The sequence below is a fragment of the Pararge aegeria genome, chromosome Z (assembly GCF_905163445.1).
Source record: "Pararge aegeria chromosome Z, ilParAegt1.1, whole genome shotgun sequence".
Taxonomy (NCBI): domain Eukaryota; kingdom Metazoa; phylum Arthropoda; class Insecta; order Lepidoptera; family Nymphalidae; genus Pararge; species Pararge aegeria.
This window is the reverse complement of record NC_053208.1, coordinates 18,501,282-18,519,302: the sequence shown is the minus strand read 5'-3', so window position 1 is coordinate 18,519,302 and position 18,021 is coordinate 18,501,282. Positions and strand designations below refer to the sequence as shown.

The window sequence follows — 18,021 nt, the reverse complement described above, 5'->3', positions numbered from 1 at the left end:
TTTTCTTGGCGTAGTGTATTGATTGGCCCACTCGTTGCCCACGCGTCACACACTGTAAACGACACTGTCATATTTGAATGCTTTAATTAGAGTCGATATGGGGTTCGAAGGCCATAAATATTCGATTCGGTCTGTTTATCTGTCGTCATCAAGAACATCAACCACAAAAATTGGCCAAGTGCGAGTCGGACTCGGGTTGCAATAATTCCGTAAAACCATACGATATTAGTGTCCATCAAAGTGATGAGGTATGCTTCTGAAACATGCTCGCTGAATATGGGCCTCATAAGAAGGCTCAGAGTCACTCAGCGGGCGATGGAGAGAGCTATGCTCGAAGTATCTCTGCGTGATCAAATCAGACATGAGGAGATCCGTAGAAGAACAAGAGTTTCCGACATAGCTCAACGAATCGCAAAGCTGAAGTGGCAATGGGCGCGGCACACGAGAACGGATGGAGGTTGGGGTCTTAAGGTGCCGGAATGGCGACCCCGCACTGGTAACGCAGCATAGGTCGGCCCCCAACGAGATGGACAGATGACATCAGCCGGGTTATCAGGAGGCAAGCGGCCCAGGACCGTGGATTGTGGAACTCCATACAAAAGACCTATGTCCAGCAGTGGAAGTCCATTGGTTGATGATGATGATGATGATACGATATTTATTATTCTAGTAGGTAATATGAATGCATACATTTGTTTGTTGTTTGTAAATGATACAATTGTAAAAATTAAGAATATATATTAATTATTATTTCATCATTATAAAGGGAAATAAGCTTGTTTATCCAGAAGAAATATAGGCTCTTTTATTTTTGTAATAATAACATTTTAATCTAAAATAATCGTATTTGTTAAGAAAAAGCGCTCACAAGTGGCTTTATCGCTCTGCTTTGATGGTACGCATTTTATGTCAAAGATAATGTGATTTCCAAGCATCAGTATTAGACATAAAATATTAATCCTTACAAAATAAACATTTTACCCATCCAAATTATTTTATGTAGCTGAATCTTGCCATCAATCTTGAGTCCACCAATTCGCACTAAGTGCGAGCCAGCGTGGAGGAGTACGGCCTTAACCCCTTCTCATTGTGAGGAGACCCTTGCTCTGTAGAGGGCCGATAATGGGTTGATGCTATGATGAATCTCGCCATAATACTTATTTATCTGTCTGTATATATCTCTTTATAACAATATGAAAAAAAAAAATATATCTTACCTACCTACCCTATTAAATAAGGAGGAGATGGAAACTGCGGGGAACAGCTAGCTAGCAATAGTGTGAATCTGCGGAACTCATCCTTTCAAATTAAAATATGTAGGTCATACTGTTCTTAATATAAACCTTAAATAATAAAGAATAAAGTTAGCTCATCGCATACTTGAGCTGTCACGACAAATTGATAGACAGTGGAGGCTTATTTTTAGACAGCCGTTTTAGACACCACTCTGGTGCGGAACCCTAAAAACGGTAGCCTCAAATTGCGCATCTTTTGGTAATGTGCAATAAACATACGAGTACCTATCTACTTACTGAAAGTTATTGCAATGACCTTTATGTCCTATTTATCTTTATAAGGTTCGAGGTGAGATTGAAAGGAACTATATTCTCGTCTTTCCATCTCACATCGGATACGTACTTTATGAAGATTAGTGATTTCTCATTAGGACTACAAGTTGCTTTGAAGAAAATTACTGAGCTGCGTTTGTATATTTAAGCGCAAATCTCAAAAAAAAAACTTAGTTTACTCAGTTTTTTTGTTAATAGCTCTGATAAGGTTTTATGATAATTGTGGAAAATGGACGTAAGTGATCCACGTCCATTTTCAATATTCAATCTATCTGTAATCTTTAGATTTAATACTTAGCAACGTTGTTATTGTTAATAGAATTGCATACATTTTTTATTAAATAACAAGTTTGCTAAGCAACTTGTCAACGGATTACAGATAGATTGAATATAGAAACGTTACGTGGATGTTAGTTGATGCTATTGCAAGTTAAATAAAGTTGAGAATTAAAATCTTTTAAGTTGCTACTTAAGTAAAATAGAGAATCTCTCTCCGGCTGACAAAGACTGACAATGATATATGACAATCTTAAATTTGGCTCCGGCGGTAGGTCTTTTGGCACGGCAGAAAAATCCGAAAACGAATTACTTAATCAATTCAACTCCCTGTTGCAATCAAGGATTTCCAGAAATGGAGTCTATATTTTAAGTCGGGTTACTCGTGTGTGCTGAATACTTGAGAAACAAATTTTAAAAATCAAATCATAATCTTGGAAATTCCAAGATGGTAAGGCGCAAATGATAGTTATATTAAGAAATGAACATTTTCATAATCACTAGTGGATTGGACCCTTCTCTGTCAAAGGATAGAGGGTTTAAGACCATATACCCTGTACCCACGGGTTGGCAAGCTTGTTGTGCTTCCAACCAAGGCTATTATATAATTTGTAGCGGTCTTATAATTGTTCATTTAACAAACGAATAATTATGGCATTTCCTTTCAAGGTACGGAAATCTCATTCCGCGAGTCTGTTTCGCTCAGTCTCAGCCTCATATTGAATTGATAACAAAGATGTAACTATTTACTCCTTTTACCTCCGTATAGTTACGTACCTCTTCTTAAAATATTTATATCTTCAGTATCGAAATGCTCTAATTACGAAAATGACAGCACGGTAAGAATCTTCTTAATTTAAAGAAAGCCTATAGCATTACAGCCATCTATATCATATACGCCTTATACATGGTTTGAGTTGAGTTTGAGCTACCCCCATAACTAATAAAAACGTTTTTTTTTTATTGCGTATGAAAACCATTTTATATACTTAATTTTTTTTGCGCAGTACATTTGTGATTACTTTTGTAATTTATATCTATGTGTACTGATTTATAACATAAATGTCTAGGTTAATATCGCTATCACAACAGACATCCAATACGTGGAGTGTCAAAAGTCAATAATTAATTGCTCATACAAAATACTTTATAATCTATAAATTAATGATTTTACTTTTTTTTAGTATCCTTTTATTTAATTATCCTGTGCGCAGGCTACATCTTTTATTCTACCGTAAGTAAAGTCATGACGTAACTGTTGCATAAATAGCTATTTTAGGAATTACGTTAAAAATTATGTAAATAGTGAAATAACCCACATTTAGCTTGGATGTTATCATTACACATATGCGACTATGCGCGGTCGTGAACGGACCGGCCTTTTTATTATCTGTTGTAAAATGTTTTGTTGACAGTCTGATTGTGTCTGAGATACGATAAAGTATATTTATCATTCGACTAGGGATGTGTAATATTAATAAAACGAGCGATTTATTTATATGTCCAATACGTTGATCAAAAATACAAATAATAAAAAAAAAAACTGACATTTAAAGCCCCTAAATATTTATAAGTAAAAAATAAGTACAAGTATTTTTTAATGTTCCAGAAAAGACCTAATTTATAATTCGCCCAAACAATTTTTTTTTAACAATTCCTATGCCTTTAAGCTATGCTAATTTCTTATCTACGACAGATCTACGTCAAATCGTACCTATATATATATATATATATATATATCTATATAACCTTTAAAGTCCATTCGCTTAGATACGGTTGCCTTTGTGCCGTGCCGCATATTTTCAAAGTCGCTGAGCCGCTGCGCTGCCAAAGAACGCCGCGTGTGCAGCATCCGCAGGAGAATTTGGCATTTTGTGCCATCACGTAGTGAAAGGTTCTTTTTGTTGACTTTGGCAGAAAAGGTTTTTTCGTACTTGATGTAGTACTGGATTGAGAACGTAATGACGTTGGATCCTTTATAAATAGGTATAACACAAAATAATATATAATAAAAATAATATAAATATATAGGTCCATCACGCAAAGAGTTGGGCTCTTCGCGGGATAAAAAATAGTGTCTATTTAACTTTGTCTACTCATATTTTGCATTTCAAGTTTCCTTTAAATTGTCTCTAGTATATATATTCGTATTTATTTTCAAATTGAACACAATTTCATAGTGTCAGTACACAGGTCTGTACACACTCATATTCAGTTCGATTTTCATACAAATTTTATACAGTCATTTTTGAAACGGCCGCCTATGTGATTTAAAATGCGCTAGATCATTCGGCCAGTCGTCCGAGTAGTATATAAATAAATAAAAACAGACTTTTATATTATTATATCTGAATGCCTCTCGTGCTCGATGTGATAAAGGTCTCCGAAGATGGCGAACGGAACTTCTCAATGAACGAGCACAAATCAAACGCAATCAGCGCAAGTGGGAGTAAACAGTATGCATTTAACGATTTTTTACCTACTTCTAAAATGCATCATGTTATGGGAGTTTTTTTTTAAATTAAACATCCATACAAATAAATTGAAGTTTAAGTTTCTAATGTGAAAATAAAAGTTCATATTTAAAATATGTATTCAATAATCTATGTACGTATGTAAAGGAAACCGCGGTCAACCGCTACTCTATTAATCTGAGTTATAGAGACGTATTTTTTTAGGGTTTTTGAATTGCGTATCAAAATTGCAGAACTGCAACTGCGTCTGACGCGGCCGATTGTAGTTTTTGAAGTTATACTTCTTTTGGCGCGCTAGGGAAAAATGATGGGAGTAAATTTTTACGATTCGCGAGCACACCGTCACAAAAACCGACACCTTGAAGTTAGTTGGTTTGACAGTGTACACTTTAAATTGGCAAAGTCTGCGGGCTCATTGCGGTGATTTAATTGATTCAATTGTACACAAATCTCAAATTTTAATGTTAAGTGAAACTTGGTTGTCCGATAATGAGGTAACTAGCATATGTAGTAACGCATTATGCGTTTTTATAAAACTTTCAACGTATTAAAACCTTCTTTCTATAGTTAATGTGGTTTTTTCTACAAACGTGAATAAGATGAAAGATGACATTTTTGAAAATATTTTTATCTTATTACGCCATAGAAGTATAACTTATATCATTCATCAGTCGAACTAACTAGACGGTGACTGCAGTCGCATAGATTAATTAAAAATCATATCGAGGTTTCAGCATCGGCGGATAGCCGTTTCCAGACCGTTCTTTAATCATACCCTCCCTCGACCGGTATGGGAGGCGAAAATCCTTTTTCGGATGTAATTGTATTTCAGAAATAAATATCAAGCTTATTAGATTTTATATTTGGTAAAATCATCGCAGTGTTCAAATCAACAAAAGCAATAGCTCAATTCAAATTCAATTCACTCGAAACAGAACAATCGCTCTCGGTAGTCGCATCACTAAATAAATTCGTCCATTGTTGGTCAGCTTTATTATACGGTGGAATGTTCAGTTAGTTAGTTACCTATTGTATTACGTATAGTGTTGATTTTTAAGGATGCGTAACACGATATTACAAGAAAAACCTCTGACATATCCCGAAGGTATAATGTTTGTTTATTTTTACAATAGCTGTTTTATAATATTACATTGAGTTTGTTAGTTCTTTATGTACTTGCGGCCGTTTTAATGGAATCGAATTGAATCATAATTTTGATGCGTAACCCATAACACGGTGGGTATAAATTAACATATACGCCTATACATAAAAAAGGAGTTGTTTGTAGTAAAGTTTTTGTCTTTGATTTCGTAATAACTGCTTATCTTAATAAGCTTACATGATTGATTGTTATTAGACCGATAGCATTTTTGAAACGGATTAGAATTTTTCGTGTACTTTTTAAGTAAACGATGGTTCGTGGGATTGACCTTGGCGTATTTTTCTCCCAGTAATCGGCTCCTAAGTGGGTGAAAATGGTTTAAAAAAATCTAATGAAGTTCCTATATTTTTTTAGAGGCATCTAAATCGCCTGCTAGATCGTCATCATCATATCAACCCATTACCGTCCTGCTACAGGGCACGGGTCTCCTCCCACAATGAGAAGGGGTTAACGCCGAAGTCCATGACGTTGGCCCAGTGCGAATTGGTGAAGCTAGATTATTGGTTACAAATAATATACCGCGAACTTCCTTAGCCTAGTTAAGACCCAGTGCAGCGGACAAGTTTTTTTTAATTATCAGAAATTATACACGAATGAAGTCTCGGTAGATAAGCCGCTAATGAACAATAAAATCGATTAATCTAATGAGTTTCTTCATACTTGTGAACTCTTAACGAGGGAAAAGACAATCTTTATAGAGTTTGTTATGATTATAGTTATAGGAATACCTAGACTTTTTATGTTCTCTTTATCTTTGCTTAGAACTAGATACATTGAGACTTCATCAGATGCGCTATCGACAATTAACACTATATACAGTAGATGTCATCTATACCTACTTATTGCGAATGTGTGTCTATTTTTTTTTTTTTTTATACTCAATTGGCTCAATTGCTGAACCTTACTTGATGAAATTAGCATACATAACTTGTATCCTCGGTACGGACTTAGGATATTTCTTATCCCTCTAGAAGTACCGAGATTTTTATCAGTCAATCAATAGTCTAAAGCATTCCATTGCTGGACTAAAGGCCTCCACCAATGGGATAGCCTATAAATGGTTGTAGAATCACAGAGGGCGCGGCTGCACGTTCTCAATAGAAAACGTAACATAATTCCCTTAGAAGGAACATACACATATACTACATTAGTTACCGATTTATGACCAAAGGCAATTTTTTTTAAAGCAAATGAATAAAAAAAAATTGTGCTCGTGCCGGGGATCGAACTTGGGCCACCCGCAAGGGTGATCCAAGTCCTTACCACCATCTATTATCGTTCTTTTTTACTTTAAACATGTGTAGGTTAAACAATAAACACATATATTCATTATTGTTATAGATTAAGTTACTGACACTGAGTTCGTGATATAATTGGACCAGGTGCAGACTATATTTAGCGTAGTGAAATATACAGTGTACACATGAGTGTAGAGGAGTGTCGGGTACGATGTAGTCGCGTCTCCCCGGTACGGCGGGGTGGGCGTGGGCCGATGCGGATCGCCAAACGGTAGCAGTGCGCGCGCGCCGCTGCGGGCACGGCGAGCGGCCATCGCGCCCGGTCGAGTCAGTGGCGACGGACCCGAGCGTAGATCGAGCGCGCGGCTGTGGCTCGGGTATTATTAGCAGCGAGCCGTGGGAGGCGCGGCTGGCCGCACCGACTGGCGGCGGGCGATGCGCCGCCCGTGCTCCGCGCATGCTGCGCCTTCACTACTTCTCGGACAACCCTGCCCTCGTCGTCGAGGACGACGAAGACTCCGTCTACTCTATCGAACTCATCAAGGAGTTCGAGGCGGTCGGCCGAGCGTGGAAAGCGTTCCTCACCGACTGGCTAATAAAAGGTGGCGGCTTGTTGCTTGTTTACATCTCCCACGCTGCGTCTGCGCACCGTTTATACGCGCGGTTCGACGAATTTTTCCTCCCACTGCGTCGTTTCAAACGTTTCGTACCTCCTATACCTATGTTGTGTTACGAAACATCTCAATAAATAATTATATGACAGCAAGTAGAACTTAACCGTGATTTAACCCGCATGCATTAAAATATGGACGATAAAATTGTAGTATATATGAGTATGCTAGGAGACAAACTAATTTGGCTTAAATTAGCTGATGTGGCATGATTTATGTTCAGATAAATGTGTGTTTTGTTCGGCAACATAGAGTTTTTAACTAACCTCGAGTCGATCCAAGCGGTAGTGGCGGTGGTTAAGAAATTCAGGCGGGTCAGGTTTTTATAATATGAACCAAATCTTTGTTGTTTAGATTTCCGAATGTCTGCGAGTTCGTCTATTGGGAGCCAACTAAATATAATAATAGACTCTTCGAGTGTGTATTGCCTACATTGAATCTTACGTCGTACGAGGCTCTCTGTGACGTCATGGCCTTAGAACCAATGCGAATAGTATTGAATGTAAATAAATAAACAACAGACACTATCGTATTTATAATTAAAATAATTTACTATTTAACTAACTGACCGACAAGAACGAACAATTTCCCAACTTTATTACCTACTAATATTATTATACTTCACACCTAATTTTTCAGTTAACTTATTATTTGGTCGGGATAGTTATTAAAAATTGTCCATCTCTCTGATTTCAATAATAAAAACAATACCATATACAGACAGCTGTACTCATTCCGCGTGCCACTTCTAAACAAAATGTGTTGGCAGTGTGTAGTGAAACGACAGCTGCAAACATTGTTAATATAGGAATTCTAAAATCAAAGGCTTTAACTTACCTTCACTAGTTTTTCTAATTTATACCCGTGCGAAGCCGGGACGGGTCGATGTTTTATTACATCCGTATATTGTAATATTTTATTCGACCTAACATCTGGCAGACTACTGTTGAACTTGACACATATTTGTTCTGCTCATCGAAAATATCAAATGAAACCGGTTATGACCATGTTAGAAATGAGGAAAACCTGTGATGTATTCGTTATGTAATAATATTGTGTCCTAAAGGTATTATATTGGTAAACCTATATTCCTATATCGGAGAGTGTGCTCAAGAACTATTTTATCTATTTCCCCTTCGCCTTTTTACCATCGAACCGCGAGGCATCGTAAGGATCTGCATCCCTACGTGGTCGATATACCGCGGACGCGTACGAAGCGCTTCGCATCTTCGTTTCTGATTCGCACCGCTAGGATCTGGAATGCTCTTCCAGCTTCCATTTTCCCCAGTTCTTACAACATGAGTACCTTCAAATCAAGAGTGAATAGGCATCTTCTAGGCAAGAGCGCTCCACCTTAGGCTGCACCATCGCTTACCATCAGGTGTGATTGAAGTCAAGCGCTCGTCTGTAAACATAAATAAAATAAATAAATAAAAATTGGAAGTAGCATTAAAGATTTTAATACCCTCCGCTAGGTTTTAAACTTTTTTATAATATAGCCCAACTTATGAGTAACTTTAAATTGCCGAAGATAAACGTAAATGAAGCTTATATGATATAGGTAAAAACAGAGAGCCTTGACGTTTCAAAATTAATTTATAGTGTAAATCTACTTGAAATAAATAAATTTTGAATTGTGTTATATTGATGGATATTGGTATTTAGGTTGACAAATACAAAAATAAATTAATTAGAGATTAAATTAGAAAAATTCAAGATATTTTAATGCATTTTAAGGCCTAATTCTTGAAAAAACATTCGACGCGATTGATTTGGTGGATAGCGGAAGTAAGTTTGTACGCGGAAGGAAATTATAACTTTTACGCCGACGTAGTCACATGGAACCCCTTGTCTTTAATAAATGGCGCGAAGGTCTTTTATACCATTATTAATATATTATATATATTAGACTACGATGTTACAATGCATGCCCGCAAGCCACTCTGCCCCTTTAAGATATTCATTCTATTAATATGCATAAAAGGGCAATTTTGATCTACATTTAATGCACGACGCATCTAACTTACTTTATTAGATAAATAATGGTACTGTTTTCTTCAAATTAACAAACCTTTTTTTCGTTTAATGTGTGAAAGATAAAAAATATTGTTACAGTAAGTTATTGTTGGGTCATAAATTGTACCATCGCTGACTTTACAGTCAGTCTAATTTCTATAAGTAAAAACTACGGCAATGGTTTACTCAAAAAATATTAGGTAACCGAACACCTACAGCACAGATAAGTCTCAGAGACAGTACATAATGTATCTCTAAAGCCTGTGAACTATTATTTCGGTTTTTCATTTACACGTTGTATAATTTATATGGGTTGTATTTATGCCTCATGTATCATAAGATACAAGAAAGTTGACTTTTAATGTATCCTCTTTATTTTTCGCTTTAATATTTTTTTGCGGCCCTAACCGTGCACCTTAATGTGATTATGCTGACCAACTGTGAAAGTTAATCAGCGGAATTTATAATACATCGAAATTAGTCACAGGCTTCCTTCAAAATGACGTATAATCTAATAGTCCGGTCATTTTAGACATAAAAATAGTGATCAAATAAAGAAAATTCCGACAGAGCCAAATCTTTGTAGAGACCTTAGGTTTACCACAAGGAATAAAGTGTCAAAAGTCCCCATCAGTCCCATGTGAGCTTAGGGACTTATTCGGGGCCCAAGGTCAAAATTTTAGGTTTTTTGGATTTTTCTCGAAAACGGTAAGTTTTATCGAAAGAGTACCTCGGAGCAAAGTTGTAGATCTTAAAATTCTCTATAAAAATGGTTCCCATGATTTTTTCTCTAAGACCCACTATTTCCCAGATATTGCGCTTGTAAGAATCAAGGTGTCTACATAATATGCACACATTTCCACACCACCTGTGAGGTAGTGCACTCGGCTGGTGATAAAATGTGAGGTGGGCGACTGAAAACTGCTGCTGCTTCATACTTCATTGTTTCACTGTAAGATGCGCATAAACCAAACGATGAGAAAATTTGTATAAGCCGTTTTGAACCAAACCGCCGATGGAAAAAAACTGAAAGACCCAGCTGTAATTTAGACTTGAAGGATCTAGGCCGAACAGCAGTCATTATGCTACGACTAATATTTGTGCAAACTAACTTTAAATGATCCAAATTATGACGCTTATTTTTAAGAATGATTTGTCCCAAAAAAAAAGATAATGATTCGGGAATATCGTTATTTATATCTTCAAACATTCTACCCGGTGGCGGGTACATAGTATTATCAAACACACAAGATTGAATATCTTCTCGAATAATTTCTGCCGCAGCTTTTAAAGTTTTCCACCTTTTTTCCTTTTCATTCAAGTTTTTGTTATCAGACCAGGCTTGACTTAAAATGTCTTGGTAATTGTCTACAAAACAAATAAATGTTAATTTTCCAGGCTTCTCTGTAATAATAATTCTACTACCATACTTTAATTTCAATCGTTTTTTTATAATCCCGTTTTCTAAAGCTACATTTTGGCAAACATTCTTCAGTTCATCTAACGAAAACTGGCAGTCATCGCTACTTTCGATGAAATTGAAAATTTCCTCCATTGCAGAGTTTATAGCCTCACTTTGAGGACGGCCAATTTTACCGCCAGTATTAGGTCTCAGGAAGGATTTGTAACAACTGTCATGGTATTTAGCGTCAGCAGCAACTAAATCATGCTGAAAATTAATACGCGCAAAGACAGCTTTTGACACATCATCAGAACGATCTTTAGCTAATTTTAAAATGGAATCTTTGAATGTAAGTGTAGAAACTTTATGAATTTTTCGGCGATAAATCTTCACTTTCTTCTTTTCTGCTTCTTCATCCGCTTCATCGCCACAAAATAAGCATTTGTTTTTAAAACAAAAGCTGGATTCACTTATTCGCGCTCTAGTATGAGGTGGACTTACTTTTGAAGTACTGGCCTGTTCTTCCTCACGTTGTCTTTTTGATGCAGAGATTGAAGTTTTCCGGGTGTATGATTTTCTGCAATCCACGTGAATTGTAACGGATTTTTGGCTTCTTAAATAATCAGCAAACTCATCACTTCTCGCGACGCTTGCATCGATTAAAGTTGGCATTCCACGACTGACCACAACTTCAGTCAAAAGTTAATTACAAATAAAGCAAAATTGTGACATTTTGTTAAATATTAATCAGCACTAACTTCAATAGTAGACGCTTGTAATAAATACGTATAGTCACTCGAACTGCTCGTTCAACACTAAAAGAAGCAGGTATACGTGAACGACACCACATGGACAAAAGAATAGGCAGATGTTTTTCAAGGCCAGATGTTATTCAAGTAGAGGGGATTCGGTAAGGGACCGGCGGTCATTTTAGAGTAAATTTTCTTAGAATAGTATAATGTATACATAGAAGAGGCACGAGTAGGCATTTTTGCTTGCTTGAGGACCTAAATATGTATATACGTGGCATATGTGTGCATACTATGTAGAACATGATTCTTACAAGCGCAATATCTGGGAAATAGTGGGTCTTAGAGAAAAAATCATGGGAACCATTTTTATAGAGAATTTTAAGATCTACAACTTTGCTCCGAGGTACTTTTTCGATAAAACTTACCGTTTTCGAGAAAAATCCAAAAAACCTAAAATTTTGACCTTGGGCCCCGAATAAGTCCCTAAGCTCACATGGGACTGATGGGGACTTTTGACACTTTATTCCTTGTGGTAAACCTAAGGTCTCTACGAAGATTTAGCTCTGTCGGAATTTTCTTTATTTCAAATGTCTAAAATGACCGGACTATAAGTAAATAATACCTTTTAACTATTTTCGTATATAGAGTCTCGAATATATATAATTAGCAATTGCTTCGCAAGAACATAGGAACTCGAAAATGTCTCAACAGTTGGTTTTTTTCCCCTCTGGTTTGCTTGAATAACCTTCCTGTTTTGACGACTGATTGGCGCAGTGGGTAGCGACCCTGCTGTCTGGATGCTGTTTGTCCGCATATTATAAGTACCTACTTATGTATATTATCCATGAATATTTTTCAGTGTCTGGGTGTTGTTTGTGTGTATATTATAAGTTATTATATTATTCATAAATTTGTTAATCAGTTATCTTAGTACCCATAACACAAGCTACACTTACTTTGGGGCTAGATAGAGATGTGCGTATTGTCGTAATATATTTATTTCCTTTTTTTATTCTATTTATTTACCTAATTAGAGAATCCCAAAAGAACCGCTTAAAAGTCTAAAAATTCGAAACTGCTAATTTTATATTATACTAGCTGTTTCCCGCAAATTCGTCTACGTTTGATTTTGTTTTTTGATGTCGCATTCAATTTAGTTGTAGTTCTAAAAAAATCAAAGTATTCAGTATCGCTAAGCCTTAAATGAGGGGTTTGCTGCTGTTCGCTGAGGAGTTATGTCCTCTATCTCCAACCACATTCATCAGATCTACACAAAATTTGGGCAAAATTAAACACATATTTTAATCCCTATAGCACAAAAACAATTATTTAAATCGGTTATAATTTGTCGGAGTTATGGTGTAAAATCGTCAAACACTTTCATCGCCTCTCCCAAAGAAACCGAGCTTAATGTCGGGATAAAAAGTATTCTTCTATATTACTTCTAACACTTCCAAGAATATGTGTACAAAGTTTCATGAGGATTGATTAAGCAGTTTTTGCGTGAAAGCGTAACAAACAAACTTACATTGACATTTATAATATTAGTAGGGATTTACAACATTGGATTGCTTTCAATAAACTGCGTTCTTTAGTTGCTACTGGGTCATCTAGTTATATTATAATATAATTAAGTAGGTATGGCAAGGTTCAGGCGGTTAATCAATATAACGATATTCGTGAACCCGGTAATGATAATGACAAAGACGCATGGATACAAAGCTCCTCTTTTATCTGTATACAACATGAACTAATGATGATTGCTGTTAACTTCTCTACCTAGTATTAAACAAAGTCATTTTCCGTGTCTATCTGTATATCCGCTAACTCGTCATTTTCCGTGTCTATCTGTATATCCGCTAACTCTTTCTAAACCACGCAACGATTTTAATGCTGTTTCGATAGTCACTTTGATCATTTTTCACAGATTGGCTCATAATATAATCTGTTATAAAGCCTAATTATTTATTTTTGTTTGTAGAAAAAAAAGAATATTTTGCAATGAATTAGCAGAAAAAAAAAGTTTACAGTAATTTCACTATATTTTTCTAATTAAACCCTGCACGCTTACCCACCTAGTCAGTCGGTCCGTCGATCCGTCGGTCCGTCGTTTATTCAGTAACGGCTACTAAGGTAGGTATCAAGTTGATATTTATACTGAAAAGTAAAATCAACGTTGCACATTAAAAAGTTAGCTTTGTGAAGTATAGGTACTATATCAAGATTGGTGGAATGTTTGAATAAAAGTAACAAATGAACAAACATACAAACAGCATTTGTAGTAGTAAAAAGTATTTAGGAAACAACGGTGCCATGGCCCTAAAATTAGAATTGAGTAGAAAAAGTCCTTATATCAGGATTGCCCTGTCCGATTTCAAGAATTGTTTTGCATTAGATGTTCTGCATAGAATATTTTTATATCTTCTTTGAATTTTAACTCAGATTTAAAAATTAGGTATTCGATTTGCGATTGAAACCGCGAAGCAAAGCTATTAAATGATAAAAGTAATTGGCCTGCGAACAAAACGTGTTCATTTAATTGTTTTGGTATTACTCTATGATTGTGGTTCACAAGAGCGATAATGATGAAGAGTTATAAAAGTTGTATATTTTAACACTGAATTTGGTTCGAAAGATGGAGTTGTAAATCGTAACGCCACGATTGCCACAGCTACAACAATTTGTAATTGATGACAATCTTTGACTTTAACATAAAGAATCCTTTAAAAAATTCTATGTGAAGAACGTTCTGTCTTGCGTATGTGTAACTGTCAGACTTACTTTTCAATGCTAAACCACGAAGTTTCGGTGAAGTTTGAAACAGATTGTTTTGTCAGTTGGTGATTTTTGTGCTGTACCTACTGTAGATAATGTCTTTTCTCGGTATTCGGTAGATTTTCATGACATATATTTCATCCCGCGAAAACAAATACACACAGACGAAATCTCGGAAAAAAGTAGATTCATATGGACACTGAAATACTACTACGCTATAGTATGTGTATCTGGCTCGTTCTATATACTTAAATGCAAACAATCATAAACGCGTTGCCTTATTTCTGCTTGGAAGAAGAACATACGTACACACGGTCGTATTTTATATTTTTTCTGGCAATTATGTAAAAACCCATACCGTCCCATCGGTTTCAACGCGGCATCGTACCGAAACATGGCGGCAAGAAAGATTGTCAGTGTAGCCACGGACAAAGCATCCCACCCGACCAACCCAAAGAAACTTCGGATCTTATTATTACTCGAATTGCCCTTGCCGGATAAACCTGTGACCTCCCAGTTATAGGACCACAGCGCTCAACACTGCGCCAAGGAGGTCGACATAATGTTAATAATTTACATTTTGAACCTTTAAGAATTATCATCATCCATTTGGAATTACTAAAGAAATGAGCATTGTCAGTTTGAGTCACGTCCAGAGGTCGGAGGTTAATAACATTCAGGCGATTACTCACATTACATTAAAGTGTAAATAACGGAGATATAGCGTTTTCTTTATGGACCTACGCGTAACATCTTTAAGTTAAATGTTAAACTATAGTAAAAGTCTATTAGGAAATAGATAGCTTGTTTGTATTTTCAAACAATGGCGTTATAAAAACAAGACAGGGTACAGTAATGATGGTAATTTACTTTGTCTTTTTAATGACACGATATAAAACAATAATGTTGAAGGCAATGAAGGTTTTAACATGTCTCAAATTTAAAGAAAAGTAGGTCCTTCAAACAATAGGTATTTTATGATATAAAACTATCTACCTGAATAAAGACTTTTATGAGAAAACTTCTAACTTTCATTTAATCTTCTTATAGTTGGACTTTCGGAAAATCTTTTCTAGGGTTTCATTATCTTAAAAATAATCTAACGTTAAAATTTCAAGTTAATAAACTTAAAAATAACAGATTTCGTGATTCACGCAAGTCAGTAACGAAACCAGCGAGTAGTGGTTCGTTTTTATAAATATAGAAAAATATTACAAATGCCCCTTAATCCACAATAGAATGTAGTAGTACTTACGTACTTAATCTTAAGGAGAAGATTTCCAAGACAGTCATTACAACCGTTGTGGTGTGTGGATCAGAATGCTTAAGAGGATGGATAAAGGAAGAGTGATTGCAACCGAAACACGTATCTTGAGATCGGTGTGGGTTTGGGTGTGTTGTGACAGGAATAGATAAGATAAGAAATGAATAATACGGGGAAGTTTGAAAGTTGCGTTAGTGACATAAAAGATGAGGTGTAATGGCTGGCATGGTGCGTAATGCGCAAGTTAAATATGTTTGTGAAACGATAAAGAAACGAAAAAGAAATAATTTATTATCTATTATAATATTCAGGATTATTTAAACGATACTAGAGCTTCGGTATGAATTGCTTTAAATTCATAGCTTAATATTAATTGGATGTAAGATGGTTTTAAAAAAAACAAATACCTCTGGTAGGCCTAAATGGATAAAGAATTTTCGAACTAGAATTTTTTTAATTTATTACATGTCTGTATAATGTGTGGCTTATGAATTAGAAAAGAGAGACACGTTATGCCGATCCAACATAAAGTGGGATAAATGCATGAAGAATGTCACCATGAGCAGAGTTTTGACTTGACATTTCAAAAGGGGCTATATTATTGACTACTTGAAATAAATGATTTATAAATTAGAATTTTTAGCTGTATACCTTCTAAAGTGAAAAAGTTTGACGACATATACCAGCCTGTAATATATCAAATCTCTAGAGTAACAAAGGATTTTTTTACAAAAGACTTTGATTCAGCTCTCCCAGTAACTGATTCTCCTATTATTATGTTAAGGATTACTTAAACGATAAAAAAGCTTGGGTGTAAATTGCTCGCACTTGATAGCTTAATATTAATATACTGTGAGATAGTGGTGACAAATAAAAATTACCCGGCTAAGTTTTTTGTGGGCTCTTCTCAGACCAGGGTGCGTTTGGAACCCTCGTAGCTTTAGGTTTAATTCGGCGAATAAAGTTATCGCCACCCCCTTACAATTATGTAAACATATATGTATGAACGCTTCATAAGTGCCTGTGATAGGCCCTACATTAATAAAAACATTTTGAATTTGAATTTAAACAACACATTATATCAATCTTATTGAACGTAAATTATACAAAAAAAATGCAGGCCAAAAATTGGTTCGATATAATCAATCAAAATACCTTACGAACTGTAAAGCACGTCTTGTTCTGTGCACTCACACATACAAAGAACCTTATATAACCGCTCGGACGAGATTTTGTCGCGAAACTGCACACTAAAGCCTTATTGCAAGCTATTCTCTGGTTCCAGGTGAATAATCTTACGAGAATATTTCAATAGCTGATTATGTTTCAGGTATAAATTGAATTTTGTATACGATGCTTTCAGATGAAAGCATCGTATCGTATAGTATAAGTATAGATTTTGGTCACACACGTATTTGAAGGTCATTTTGCGGAAATATTCTAGTAGTTATGTCTACTTTTATATTTCTCCAAATGATTTGCCTCGACATTTTATTGCTTATTTGCGTTTAAAAAATGCAATAATTTATTAATACTTTAATATGAAATTATTAAGAAATTACTTCATCATCATCATCATCACATCAACCTAATACTGGCCCACTACATAGCACGGGTTCCCTCCCACAATGAGAAGGGGTTGAGGCCGTCCACCACGCTGGCCCAGTAAAGATATGTGGACTCCACATGAGAACAAGTTTTTCACGATGTTTTTCTTCACAAAACATTGTAAATTTGTCGATTTGTCGATTAAACACTAATTCGCTATTGATCATACCTACTTTTTATTACATGAGTCAATAGAACCAAGCAAGCTACCTTTTTTGCAACTATGTTAACCGGCCTTGTCTGTAGGTTGCAGTTTAAATAAAGTTTCGAATAATTTATCGTTAAATTAACGTTTACTATTTGTTGTGTTTACGAGATATAAGAATATGTCGGTAATGCATTTGCACCTCATTCTCTGCGATCCCACTTCTGTTATATTAAATCTATACTAATGTTATAAAGAGAAAATATTTTTCTGTTTGTTTGTACCCAATAGGCTCCGAAAGTACTTAACCGATTTTAACTATTTCTTAGCTAAGAGGGCTAAACTATCGCGAATTAACATATGCTATAATTTAACCCAAACTAGCAAAATGTTGAGTATAAAATTAATTACTTGGCGTGCGAGAAAACTATTGATGATACGTACAAATTATGTACTACATGATTAAAGATCTCATAGTTACCTAAATACAAAAAAGTTCGTGAGGGAATATATTCGTGTCACATAGTTGAGACGCAATAGCAGCTTTTGTGTTCCGAAATTTTATCAGATCGCCGGTAGAGAAAAAGTGGGTTACATTAGTATCGCAGTATTAGTACTTATTAAATAAATTGCTTTATCGTCAAGGGTATTTATACAGCAGCAAAATGCT

At 35.5% G+C, this 18,021-nt stretch overlaps 1 protein-coding gene across 4 annotated transcripts in view; it reads left to right on the top strand.

The window, feature by feature from the left end:
• LOC120635989 overlaps nt 1-18,021 on the top strand; it is a 135,556-nt gene that overhangs the window by 101,034 nt on the left and 16,501 nt on the right. The window lies entirely within an intron of this gene.